Source organism: Struthio camelus, chromosome 24, assembly GCF_040807025.1.
Source record: "Struthio camelus isolate bStrCam1 chromosome 24, bStrCam1.hap1, whole genome shotgun sequence".
NCBI classification, from domain to species: Eukaryota; Metazoa; Chordata; class Aves; order Struthioniformes; family Struthionidae; genus Struthio; species Struthio camelus.
The window spans coordinates 9,726,914-9,740,971 of NC_090965.1; the positions used below are offsets into that span (position 1 = coordinate 9,726,914).

General features: G+C 50.1%; 1 protein-coding gene across 1 annotated transcript in view; it reads left to right on the forward strand.

Annotated features, from left to right (window-relative positions):
- Positions 1-3,816: 3,816 nt before the first annotated feature.
- Positions 3,817-14,058, forward strand: part of MAGI3 (membrane associated guanylate kinase, WW and PDZ domain containing 3) — a 106,335-nt gene continuing 96,093 nt past the window's right edge. The window contains exons 1-2 of the mRNA XM_068918628.1: positions 3,817-8,329; positions 13,641-13,727. The gene's annotated coding sequence lies outside the window, so the exon portion shown is untranslated. The remainder of the gene's footprint in view (positions 8,330-13,640; positions 13,728-14,058) is intronic.

The window sequence follows — 14,058 nt, forward strand, 5'->3', positions numbered from 1 at the left end:
GGAGAGATTTGCAGTGGACTGAAACTGTGGTGCCTTTCTGACTTTTTAAGGGTAGAAACTTGCCTGAATACAACCTGTAGCCAAGTGCTTTTGGATGGTGATCTCAGATGAGAGGGACCCAGGGTCGACTTCCAACTAGAGCTGGTGACCGTAGCCCTGAACGTGGGATGTCTCCACTGCGTGCGCATCCTGGCCTCCAGCTCCTCCCGTCTCACCATCGCAGCCTTTGCTGAGAAATCCTGTTCGGATGACCAGCAACGCTTGTCAAAACGCAGGTCAAAATGTTATGATGAAGAAATTTTGTGTAGGAGTTGCGTGATGAAGAGCTTCACCATTTCGCTCTCTCCCCGAAACGCACGCTTGTGTACGGACATCTGCTCCTTCGGCTTACACACATGAGCGCCCGCAATGAGGTCTCTGGAACTATCTATTCAGGCATATTTAAGCAGAATCTAACAGTGAACAACGCTTTCCAGGTAATGAGCAGGTGCTGGGTTTCCAGGCGGCCACACAGATCTCGGTGATGTCGCGTTAGCAGAGCAGCGTTCCCCCGCCGGCCGCCTTGGATGTGCCTCTGGCTCGCCGGGCTGGGACTGCGACCTGCAGATGCCTCAGCTGCACGAATAGGGAAAAGCACTTCTTTCTCCTCAAACCATGGCGTAAGCAAACCAGGACAAGCACCCTGTGGTCTTCTAATGCCCCTTTGCCTGTTCTAGCTGCCAGCCAAGAACAAAATTTGCTTGGTTTAATGACAAGAGTTTTATACTTCTAGTCCTAACCTCTCCATACCAGCAGTACCTGCCAGGCAGGTGAGCTGGTTGGCCATGCCTGATGCGGATTGATAGCGGATCAGCTTTTCCACCTTAGTTTGCTTATGACCTAGAGCATTAGCAAAGAGGATCTGTTATCCTGCCAGCGCGCTAATGACGCCGGCAAGAGCAGAGCTCCCAAGGGAAGGAGTGGTATTTACTAACCTTTCCTTGGTTCGCTTTACATAATAGCACATTCCTCCAAATGTCCTCAACGTGACTGGCTACTCCTCTTTTTTGTTCATTCTGCATATTTTACTCTTTATACTTGAAGAGTGTCACACAGTGAGAAAAGGTGCTGAATTCCTGTTGTGTCACTTGTCTTGCATCTCCCTTTGGAGTCTATTCTTAGATGCACCGTCAGTTTAGGAATTCAAAGTGAGGCAGTTTTCTCTTTTGAGGTCTCTAAAGATTTCCTGTATCCATATGTCCAGATAGAAAAGAAATCTGAAGGAAAGTTTGAATACTCTCTGCCCTTCTGCTTTCACAATAAACTGATTTTCTTCAAAACACTTTGTAGAGCTGTGAGCAAAGGATAGAGCCCCTTTCTAGGGAGCCTATCTGAAGGCAAGCAAAACACATGCTGTTCTTGATGACCAGGGAGGACACTCGCGGTTTTCAGGAGCAACAGGATCATGCAAAATGTCACTGATATCCAGGATACTAATGCTAGTGTCTCACTGAAAAAAGACTTTATTTTTGAGAGAACCGTTACAATTCCCTATGATGTTTCAGAAACCCTCTTTATAATGTAAGGACTAAACTCACCATTTTGTGAGCCTACAAGACTCCTTCAGCTGAGGTTTAGCGACCGTAAGCACATGTCAGTCATAGAAATCGTCTAAGAAGAAATGGATGCGAGGTGCATGCCTCCAGCCGCAGCACTCGCGTTTGCTAAAAGAAAAGCCAAACTGGAGCTGGAGCTGGAGGTGTCGGGACGCTTGGGACAAGAACCACCAAATGACCTGTCAGAGCCTCTAACAAGGTTTGCAACATGCACCTTGAGGACCAAAGCCATGGCTCCCCAGGCCTTGAGTGCTGTTGCTATATTTGTTTTTTGACAAGGTGGTTTTTTAGGTTTAGGGTTTTTTTGTTTTTTTCTGAATAGTAGGCGTAACATTTTGCCTGTTTGAGTTCCTGCACCGCTCAAATACCTTGTCAGGAAATACAATATCTCTGTTCAGCTATGTGTAAGTAGGTAGTGCTGAGATTTTCTGAATGAACTTTGGTAATATAAGAATAAACCTAAGCTAGGCCAGAGCAGCAGGTTAACCAGTGAGCACAGGAAAAGAAGCAGAGCTGGATAATCTGTAGTTTTTGGCCCAGGGATCTGATTTGACATTGCGCCATTTCGATTGTTTGGCTGCGACTTCGTGCTCCCAGGCGATGCAGGTTAATGCACAGCTGGAGAGCAAAAACTGTCGCGCCTGCATAAACCTGAAAGTAAATAAGACTGAGTCCTGGTCTATTTTTGTTTTATGCGTTGCAGAAGCCGTACCCCCAGCAGCACAGGTTGTAACAGAAGACTGCTCGTTTCCCCTGCCCAGCACGCGCTGCGATGGCCCGGCCTGGCCGAGGGGTTTTTCCCAGAGAAGCGAAGGCTGCGTTAGCTCCGCCGTCCTGCCCGGGCATCTCCCGAGCGTGGAGCTGTGTCAATGCAAGCTAGAAGCTCCTTTCGGCAATGCACGTCAAATATTCTTGTCTGTGCTGTGATTTTGCTGTTCTCGCAGCTGTTCATGGGGCCGCCGGGCCTTTTTCAACAGCTTTTTCTTAGCTGGCAGCGCGGGAAGCCAGTGCTTGCCACCAGCAGTCATGGGAGCATGCGAAGCTCGGGTGTTTTTCTGCCCTGCTGTTGGGGTGTCCCGGGACACGGAGCCTGGAGGATGGAGCGGCCACGGGAGCTTGGACGCAGCTGGTGCCGTCCAGCCTCTGCCCCCGGCCCTCGCCGTCGCGGTTGGGCTGTCACTGCTGGGGCTTTCCCAGCTGCTAAACGGCTGGGTATTATGCCCTAAGTGAGCTGAATCCCATCGCTCCGAGAGGGCTGTGCGGCATCCAGCAGTAGCCCAAAGTGGGTGATTGCTTTTTGTGCTCTCAGAGATAAGCCGGTGAGCGGCATATCACCGCGACTTAGAAAGACTGAAGCCACTTACGGGCCAAAGTTAAAAGAGTGTGAAGAAAGATAAGGAGCTAAAATGAGACTAAAATGAAGGTAGGAGAAGCAGCACTGATGAGTAATCAAGGGAAATTCATTGCTTTGCCAGGCACAGGCAATAGGAGTGGAGTTGGGAGCCCCAAAAGCTGCACTGCAACTGCTGGTCCTGAACCAGAGCAAAAGGAAAGTAATTCTCCCTCCCCACATGTCTTTGCAGAAGGGAGCCGCTGCCCGTCCCCTGCGAAGGAGATGGAGGGACCTGCACATGCGACTGTGCGGTCGGAAACGGCAGCGACCAGTCAGGCAGGTGAGAGCCCAGCGGCACCAGCGCACGGGGCTCCGGGAGCAGCTCCCTCCCGGGCACGCGGTGCGGTGGCCCGGGAACTGGGCGCACGCTCCCCACTCTCCCCTCCTCGCTCTGCGCAGCGCAATCCCTCGGCTTTGCCCCCGTGGGGCGGACGCTGCGTGCAAGGGGGTGTTGAGGCGAGTTTGTCCGAGCTGCGGTGGTGGCTGCACGTGGCCGGTGCGTGCACGCACGCTCCCCAGCCAGGCTGCCTCCCTGCCCAGGCACCGCTCTCCCCTCCATCAGCAGCAATCAATGCTTTCATTACCCCGACAGCCCAGTCCAAGTGCTAGCAGGTGCAGCTATCGTCATTATAAGCTGCCATTTACGTATGTTTTTATTTCTACAGCTTCTTGCTATTAAAAGCCTGTAATTAAGATAATTAGAACAAAGACATTTGCCTTGTAATCAGCATACATTTCAATAAGATACTTTAATTTACAGGCAAAAGTCATTAACTTATTATTTAAATAATGTTATATATATATTGACAGTACACTAGCAGTGCCAGGGAAGCATTTATAGGTCTCATTCATTTAGGATATTTATGATATTCATTTCTTTTTTAATCCCTTTTAATTTGACAATCACATGTTAAACCCCTGGGAAATGGCAAACTAGATTTCAAATAGCCCCTGATCCGCAGATAAGGCGGCTCTTGCTCTGAAGGAGGGGTGCAGTTGGCAGCAGCCGAGCGGTGCCACGGCCAGCCGCTGCACTTGGTGTGGTTGGATTTGCTCTTTTGGGGATGTGGGAAGGTTCATCACAGAGCTGCAGCTCAGCCAGGGCATAGGCACCCTATAGCGTGATCCTGGGTGGCCTCAAATCTCTCCAAAAGGCCAGCGATAGAAATGCTGGCTCTGGAAATTGATTTCTCACTTTCCCCATGTCAGAGGCTGTTCAAAATAGCTGCTGTCAGCACCTGAAAATTAATTTGTGCTGGCGCTTTTGCGAAGTGGAGGTGGAGGTGGAAAGGCACCGTCTGGCCGTCCTGCCTTGCACTGCCGACGGAGCCGGAGCGTTTCTGCCGCCCGCGGCCCTTCCCGGGGCTCCAGCTGCTGGTGCCCCTCCGTGGTCCCTGTCCTGGCAGGACATCACCGGGAATCAGCTCTGGCTCCGGCAGAGGAGCCCTGCTGAGAGCGCGTCCTGTGCCGCTGCGTGGGCCGTGCCAGGCGCCTGGCAGCCCGCTGCTCGCTCCCCTTTCCTCTGAGCCCTGAAAACTGCTGCTCATCCTGGAGAGCATCTTTGGGAAGGGTTTCTGGCAGCAGCATTGTCCCCGTGGAGCTGTCACGCGTGTTGTCACCTTAGCAGAGGGCATGCGGAGTGTTTGCCCGGGAGCCGCTTGCAGCCGGTTCCCGGTCACGCGGCAGGAAGAGGAGCGATGGCTCGTCACGGACATCCTGCTGCCGGCTGCTGGGTGCCACGTGTCTGTTCCTGTTCACCTGACAGCGAGTACACCGGCCCACCAGGGCTCTTTGCAGCTAGCAGCCCTTTATTTTCCAGGTTTAAAAATAGTCGCAGGCTTTATAAACAACCTTGCACGGAACATGACTTGAAACTTGTTTTTCATCCTATCTGTGTTACTCATGAGAACGCACGCTCTCATCTGCTTTGTGTGCATGGTTTACTGCTTGGCAAAGGAGAGGAATAGGAGCAACATGGCACATCAGCACCCAGCTTCGTGTTAGGAAATGAGCTATTGATTTACCTCTGCTCTAAGTTCTTCGGGGCTTCGACATGAAGAAGTAGCTCAGCAGTCACCAGAGAAGAGCTTGGAGTCAGTTATCTACTGGGCAACAGTCTTCAAAAAAAATCTGCTTACAGAGGAGAGATTTTGGCTCTTTCTCAAAAGCCCTTTCCAAATCCAAGGCCTTTCTGACAGTCTCCACGTTAATAAAGACTTGCATGTTAGCAGTGGTGAAGTTTTTATCTTCTGCTAAAAAGGGATGAATTGCGCACAGGGAAGAAGGTGAGCTAGCGGTGCGCGAATCGTGCAGTCGTTTCCCTCGGGGCGCTCCTGCCTTCGCGAGCGACGGGGGCTGGCTCGAGGCGGTGCGCAGGACCCGCGCGGCCCGGTGCCCTTCCCCGAGGTCGGCCTGTGAAGTCCGGGGCGCGTCTGGCTCTGCCCTCCTCGAGCAGGGCCCAGGGTGAAGGCTCATTACTTATTACTTGGAAGACACTCGTTGCAAATGAGCTGTAGGAAGATCAGTTGCAGTCCAAAAGCCTCTTGCTGAATAGATGGGACAGAGGAGTGGGGAGAGAGGACTTCTGCATCCCAGGTAGTGCAGCGGGACTGAGGCCTGGACCAATCTCACCGAGGTTCAACAACATGCAGCACTCTGCATCGCGTCTTCCAAGCCCTGTTACGCTACTCTCACCCACACCGTCCTCCTGCTTTATGCACTCCATAAATCCTGAAATACTTGGTTTTGTTGTCTTCTTTTCACATAAAGCCCCTAACCAACAGCCTGGCTACTGCTGTGTAAAGGATTTTTTGCTTGCATGCTGACTTTTTTTCCAGGGTCTCTGAAGGCCTGGGAATGGCTGAGATATTAATTGACACATTGAATCTTCTGCTACTATTATTAAAAGGCACCTTCCCATGAAATAATTCACCAGTGGCAGAAACGGTGAGAAAACAGTGCTTCCATAGAGCAGCCCTTGCTGCTGTCTCTTGGTTTCAGTGAGCTGAAGGAGAGTTATAAACGAGCAACAGGCAAACAGCTTTACATGGTTTTATTTTCCTCTAGCGCTACCATGATCTATGAGCCGTCACGGACAGATCGTTCCAAAGCAGCTATAATAAATCATAAATATTTATGGCGCTCGATCACGAGGCAGCAATAGAGCAGAAGCTGTAACACCCGACCCGGGTGTGATGTGTGGCTGAGTAGCCAGGACGGACCCGGTGCTTAGTCTGGGCGCGGGGAGACCCTCCGGGCTTCCTGCTCCGGGGACTGGGCGTCCTGGTCCCGCCGCGGCCGGCAAGGGCCTGCAGCCTCCGCGCCCGCCCAGCGTTTCTCCCACAAAAATGCGCCGCCGCTCCCTGGTCCGCTGTTACCCCGCGTCGGCGTGCCGTCTCCCAGCGCTGAGAAAAACAGCCCTGGTTCTTCCTCTGTGAGCGAATCCGCTGAACCTGATTTGTGGCGCTAGGCCGTGTTTGACGTGAACCTGCGGTTAATTGCATGTTCTTGCTAAAAATAATTGGGTAGCCTAAGTTCTGATCGCTGTAATTGCATCCTAATGAATTTGTGTGTCAACTTGTTACGTGCAACTTTGGCTTCCACTGTAAATATCAAATTAAGTGCATCGTTCAGTCTGCAGGCGCGTGAAGCTCAGGTACGGTGGCGCTCCGTAACGAGCCGTCCCGGGCGCAGGCAAATCGCCGGCTGCTCCCGCTCTTGCTGGCCGCCGGGTCGGCGCAGCAGCCTTCGCGAGCGAGTCCAGAGCAGAAGTGCAAACCAAGCGGAAACCCAGTGAGCCGCCTGTCTTGGGCTGGGCGGCAGTGCGGAGCGGCCCGGGCTCCTGGCCGAGGTCTCGTCCTCGCCCTCGGCGCTCCCGTCACGAGACGGCTCCGCGCAGATGGTGCAAGGCAGCAGATCGGGGCTCGGCTGGGCGAGCGGCAGGAGGCGGGTTGCAGGGGCCCAGCTGGGCTGGACACGCTCTGCCGCCTGTCCCCACAGGCTAAAAGCTACCGGCTGTTGGCGAAATGCTGCTGTGACTCTGCTGCCACGTGGGAGGAGGCTTCCTGGACTGCCAGAGACCAAACTCGGTATTTACCAACCAGAAACCAACCTAGAGAACAGCAGTGTGTGATCCCATTGACTTACGCGAGCGTCGCATGCAAATAGCGCTGTTCATTGTTAATTGTTATTTACCGAGACCAGAACCCTTGTCTGTGCTCCTTGGGGGAAAGAGAAGCTTCTGCAAAAGTTTCTGAAGTGAGGCTGTGTTCCCTTAACAGCTCTTTGCAGAACATGGCTTATTGTCATTGTTTTTCATGTTCACCACCAAAATACCACCTACAGCTCTCCTACAAAGCCGTGCATGTTGGTTAACCTCGTTAAATCCTAAAGGATTAGTCAACTGTTCCTCAACCACAGAACTGTTAGGAAACATCTAAAGCTCAAAGTTATGTGGCTTGGAAAGTGATTTTCTAATACCCAAGCTTCAAAGGAACTCTGAAATCCTGCCGTGTAAGGGAGACAGCCTAGCGTTAATCCACTGGAGTGCTGCTTAATGGCCTGCTTAATTTTTGTCTTGATAGATCTTTAATAAGCAACTAGGCATGAAGGCTGCCTCCGATCAGCCCTGGTCCAGCGCTGCCTCCAGGCGCAGGTCCCCCTCGTCCCGCGCCGTGCATCGCGCCGCCACCACCGGGCATCCTCCCGGGCAAGGTGCCCCTCAACCCAGCGGGCCGATTGCAGCCGGTGCATGGCCGTGTCCCGTGGAGGCAGGTGAGCTGTGGGCTCCCGGTCGGGGCAGCGCCCGGCGCGTGCAGCAGCATCCCTGCGCTCGCCTGCGGCCGGCCCTTCTCGTGCAGCCAGGCCGAGCCGGAGGCTGGCTCCAGCCGGGCTTTGCAGCCCGAACCCCAATAAATCACGCTATTAACTGTGCAGTAATGAAGGGATTAAGCACACGGTGTGTTGAGAGCACAAAGCACTGAAAGCTGCAAATTAATTAAGCTTCACGGCCCCCCTGTGAGATGCAACGGCAATTGCTATGTTCCTGATGCAGGTGGGGGAACAGAGAAAGGGCCATAAATGTTGGAGGACGGCAGTGTAATGGAGACAGCCAGCCGTGGCACTTAGTAAGCTAGGCTGAATAATGTATTTGGTGTTATCAGCTGAGAAATCTGTTAGTAGTAAAAATACATGAGCAGCAGCAAGAGGACATGAGTGTTTAACTGGCTGAGGGCATCCTCGAGGACATCCGCGTCGCTGCCGCTTGCGTGGCCATGCTGGATGTGGCAATGGCAGCGCCGCAGGCGAGCGCGACGCCTGGGAACCCCCGCGGCTCTGGCAGGTAATTCCCGCAGCGTTTCGAGTCGTTGCTCAGCAGCCCTAGGGCCACCCGCTCCAGCTCGTCAGAGCATGCTTTTTGCCTTCCTGCTTTGGGGGGTCTTTGGGACACTTCTGCCGTGTCCTTCCTGCAGCTTATTTCATGCACCTACAAATGAAGGGCAGCGAGTTCTGCAGAGCAGCAAAAGACCATGGCAGTTCTCAAGCCTTATTTTTGGTAACAAATAGTGCCCAAAAGTCTTCTGCAGGCCATCTACCAACAGGTCACTCCCTTTTCCTTTCTTTTTTTCTTAGTGAAGCTGATTTTAAAAGACTGACACTGAAAAAAGGAGAACCGTATACTCCACCACACTGTCCTTCACAGTGAGGTCGAGCCAAGCTGAGACTTGATGTCTGTAAAATAGAATTTGGAGTCCATCAGCAACGAAAGAAAAGTCCCTGCTTTCTGAAAGGGAAATTAATGTTGACATCTCAGTTATAAGTGAGAGGAAAGGTTGTTGCTGAAATAGTGATCTTTGAAGATTATTATTATATTGTCATTATTCATTAATGACTGCAAAAGAAACCATCTCTAAATGGTGATGGTAAATTATAATTGCAGACCTGTGAAGCTGCTAGTATATCCCATTTATTCCAAAACAGTTCTTTACTATTAACCTGACAGCAAAAACCAGGAGTACTAATAAGGCTTTGGCCTACCGTGCCATGTACTGCCATATAAACACTGACGGAAAAAAGAACCTGGAAAAATATGTTTCATTACGTTTCGAGCAGCAATTACTTTTAAAAATGAATTAAAATAGAACTTCATGATGACAGATGAGCTGCTTCTGGACCATGAGCTAAATGCATCTGGCCAGCTAGGCAGCTCCAGGGCCAGAAGACCGTTGGGTCTCTTCTGTCACCTCTAGCTCTAATCCCTGCATACTGCCTCCTTTTTAACTGAAACTGCTCTCACACGGCAGCTTGTCATAAGCTAGCGGCAATATTTTTGTCTAGCCAGCAGGACTTGCTGGAAAGAGGAAGGAGGAAAGTAAAAAAACAGCTTGGAGATAGGTGTCTTGCCAGTGCTCTTCGAGGAAGGTGACATTGGTAAATGACCTGTGAATCCGAGACAACCTCTTAAACATGCCCCAAGCCGTCACTTCTGTTCTGTGAATTGCGTTGTACGAATCGTGGTGTTATATGACCCGTATACTAGAGTATCTGGGCATTTCACAACTCGAAGATCATCCGTGACAGAGTCAGAAGCAGACCCAGGCCTGATTAGTCCTGTTTTATTCCTCCGCACAAGCTCATCCATCACCTTAGTCTCAAGTCAGTGCATTGTGTCACTGAAAATAATTGAAGAGGAGATGGAGAAACCCGACCTGAGACTTGAACAAGGTGCAATGGAAAGGTCACAGTTTATTTCTTGGTTAATGGATCGTCGGCCATTACATCTCACAGTAAGATTCCCACGATGGCTGTGGAAAATAAGGAAAGATTTCATTTCTCAAGCATTCGGTGGTGGGCAGGAGGCGAGGCAGCAGTTGTTGGAGCAGCGGTGGAGCGCAGGGTCTCCGAGGCCCCGCCGCCTGCGCTGCTGCCCCCTCGCAGAGGGTTTCGCGGGCAGTTAGCACTCACGCGCTCGAGCTGTCCTGCGGGCCCCTTTCCACCCTTTCCTGCCATCTTACGTCCCTGCAGTTTGCCGAGAAGCGAAACAGACCGAAAAATCTTTTGGCAGATCTCTTCTGTATCCTAAGCATATTTTTTGCCAAGTTCTTCATCTGCAGTAGGACCTGGATGGCCCCTCCCTTAAGGTGAAGTCTGTTCTGTCGGACTGCTTATTTGATGTCTTGTACTGAAATGTAAATTAGCCTAAACTCACTGTAAGAAGCTTATTTCAATATGAGCTGTAATTACTGCTAGGGCTGTAAAAAAGCTTTCTTTAAAAGTTTTATCAAAGTTATTTTGTGTTATTATTGCTTTCTGTGATGTGTCTGGATTTTCCAAACAGCAAATAATTCTGCACTTATCTTGGTTTCTTTGATAATATTTTTCATGACAGATCTACTGAGACTCTAACTACATTATTAACATTAAAAAAAGGAAGAATGGGGACAGTTTTTTCTAAACACGGCTGTAAAAAACCTTGCATGCCATTGCTGCTGCTTAAATACTAATCATGGAAAGACAAGAAATGTATTAACCATATGGCTGTGTACCGATTAATATGGGGAGACATGAATTATTGTGATGCTAGCAATAACCAGCTCAGCCAGCATTCTTCAGCGAGGCAAGGCTTGTTTGCTCAAAAGATGCTTTCTGAAACGTTAGTACAGTTGGAAGAGAGCCTCAAAATGACAAAGCCAGCCAAGTGTACACTAGCAGCAGCAGAAGAGGCTGATTGTGTCAGAAATCTCCCCTCCGGACACCAGGGAGTGACCCCCTGGAAAGGCTGAAGCGCACGCTGCTGGCTTGCAGAAGAGGCAATAGTTGTCCTTCCAGACAGAGAAGAGGCAAGAGGGGAAGGGAGAAATGTTTTTCTGGTCCCAGCTATTCATTGCTCCTCCTTCCCCCTATTTTTTAGAGATAAAGAAAACTGACAGTGTGTTGGTGCAGCTTAAGCACCCTCTCCTCCCTGGTGGCTCCTCTTTCAATAGGAACAGTGTAATTGGAGAGGGCTGGACAAGGAGCCCCTCACTGCTCCACCACCGGCTGAAACCCAGCTTTGTTACTGTGATAGAAATCATTTGTTCCTGAAAGACAAGAGCCGACTGTAATACAGCCTTTAAATACTTGTAGGGCTATCAGGGTCTGAAGCACGGAAGGCAAAGACTTATCAGAGTGGGCAACTGCTCTCAGGAAACTGGGTTTTCCTTCCACAGTGTGTGTAAGGAGGTTTGATGATGTACGTAAGTGGCACGCAGGAGCCCCGTCCTCTGCGCTTGGTCTGCTCCCCTGCGCCCGGATTCCCTGTTCCTGCAGCTGCTCCTGCAGCGGCACCAGTGAGGAGGGAGGAAGGGACTGGTGAAACGTACCAGGGATCCTACTCAGGAGGCTGGAGCTGGGGATTACTTTTATCAGGCAGAGGCTGGGATCAGCTTTTGGGCCATGTGAGCTAGCCCAAATCCATGCGAACGGGACTATAAACCTTGACAAGGCTGCTAGAGATATTTCAGATCCCATTAAAGATGTAAAACCACTGACAGAGCTGAACCGCTTACAGATGCTAACCCAGCTTCTGGTGAGGTAGGCTGACGCCAGGGAGAAGGTTCAAGCAAGGGATTTTCGTCAGTGACGATCAGCAACACACTGAGATAGAGAGAAATGGCTGAATTCCTAAACATGGCAGAACATGGTAAAACCAGTAGCCTTTTGCTGCCATGACAAATGGTCTAAATAACGTACTTGCTAGTCAAAGCTTGAGTTGTTTTAGAGGCAATGTCTGCAAGAGGTCATTACGTTCCTACGAGTGGTTATGGATTCACAGACTGAAAGGCCTCCTTCCAGTATGCGAGTAGACAAACCAGGCAAGCCTAGCTGGAAAGAGCAAAAGACAAACCAGTTTTCTGACTTCTCAGACTGGCTTGTTTGAATCAAAATGTACTTCCTGAGCTTGCAGTAGCCTAAACACTGCAGCAGACCGAAATGCTGTGAAGAGTAACGATTTGTCTCAGCAGGCCGAGCACGCGCCAGGCTTTGGAAACTGCCCCGCGCGGACCTTCGCTGTGCCAGCGCCCTGAATCCAGGGGAGACTTGTTCTTCCAGCCCGTGACATCCGTGAACCAGGTTTTGCCTGCTATTGACAGCACAGCCCATTTCATTAACAGGTTCGGTAGAAGCAACACATGCTCAGAAGGCGCCGACACAGCGGGAAGGTGCAGATAACTGCTGATGTAGTAGAAGAAGGGCACACGAGCTGGATGTGAGGAAAGCCTTGTGGCTACTAGTGAGGCAGCAACGTGCCTCAGCACGGCAAAGGGCAACGCCCCCCGCCGTAATGCAGAAGGGAGAGCACCAAGTATGGGATGAAATTGCCTAACAAGAGGTTAAGCACTGAGATCAGGTCAGTTCTCACTAAGAGCTGGGATATCGTTTCATTTTCTGAATGTAATCCTGGCAGTGCCTGTACCCGGACTGTAAATGACCAGATGGCTTTTACAAGCAGCCAGTCATTACGACTCCCTGCAAACGCTTCCTTGGCCCTGCTGCGCTTGCTTCCTCACTGTCAAACTACGTCAGTCCTGCTTTTCTCCTGGAGCCATAGCAGAGCAACCCATTGGTTTTCTCCAGGGCAAAGCACTAAGCTCTAGATCCAGACTTAAATGCTCCGCTACTACTTTTGGCTCTAAATCCAGTATGCAGACTTCAAACACTTGCTTAGCCGTGAGTCAGAACAACTGCGGCACTCTCAGTTCACTGTTTGCCCGGGCCTTTATCCTGGCTTTGCATTCGTCGGCATCCACAGTGCTTGATTGTATTGCATTGAAGACCTTTAATGTGCATCCCAGAATGAGCAGCTGAGGGGTATTTGTGCAGGCTCCTTCTTTATTCACTTTGACAAGTCTTCTTAGTTCATCTTTTTAACTCTGTTATAGAGAAAGCTACAGCAGCAGCTAACCGCCCTTCTAGCAGGCATATGTGAAGTGATCTCGGCAGTTACCTCTTTCTTCTGTTTTTGAAGTTTTGACTCTTCAGCGTGAGCTGCATAGGAAAGAGCAAAGTGCTTGTGAGCGTATTGCTGAGAGCTCTGTACATATCTGCACTACAGTTGCTGATGGGAAGTGTTTCGCCTCTTCCAGCACTGCCTCGTTTGTTGTTCTCCTCCACCAGGTCTGTGCCAGACCCAAGACAGCTGAGCACCCCTCTCGTGTACCAAGCATGTACGACGCCAGTCGGGGCAGACTCCTCAGCTGTCCAAGCATTTTACCTGTAGGAGAAGCCCATGTCAAGCAAACAAATCAACCCAGCCCTGACAGTTACTGCTTTTTTTTTTTTTCTCATATTCCCCGCAACAGTGATTTGCTATACACGGCCCCTTTCATGGAGGTTTCTTACATTGTACAAGCCTTAGTTTAAAGGAATTTGTAGTGTTTTAGAAAAGAAATACTGTTGAATGTGCAGTTGAGAAATTGAGGAATACAAAGGATCGGACTTGAATTAATTTACTGTAAAGTCTCAGCCGAAACATAGTAAATTCCCAGAAAAATGCTCCTGTTGTTTGAAAACTTTACATGATTATTTATGAGAGACATCCAAACGCCTATTGCATGTGATGATCACTAATTAATATTTGCAATGCTTAAGGGTGGTTTTCTTTTTATTTGCAGAGGGGAGGCAGAGAGAGGAGAGAGGGACACAACGCCGCATGAATCCTATTCTTGCTGGTACTGCCTGGGTTTGCATGCTATGCTGAGGTATGTCCTAAATATACACAGATTTATGGAGCAGTTTTGTATCTGTGAAGCATTTTTTGATACTGATCTACAGCCTGTTGGGGCTGATGCATTTTCCATTCCCAGGTGAGGATTCCAGACACCGAGGCTTAGTCAACCCAAGTTGACATAGATCTCTATTAAGTCTTGGGTTTATTCTCTAAGCTGTTTGGGAGCTTGATGAAATCCCCTGGTAAGATCTGCTTGCTGGCAGCTCCTGCTCCAGTACAAGCTAATTTATGATGTGTTTAAAAGTTTGACTTCAGATAACCGTATCCTGGAGTCACACAAGTTTCAAATAGGCAATCCTGCA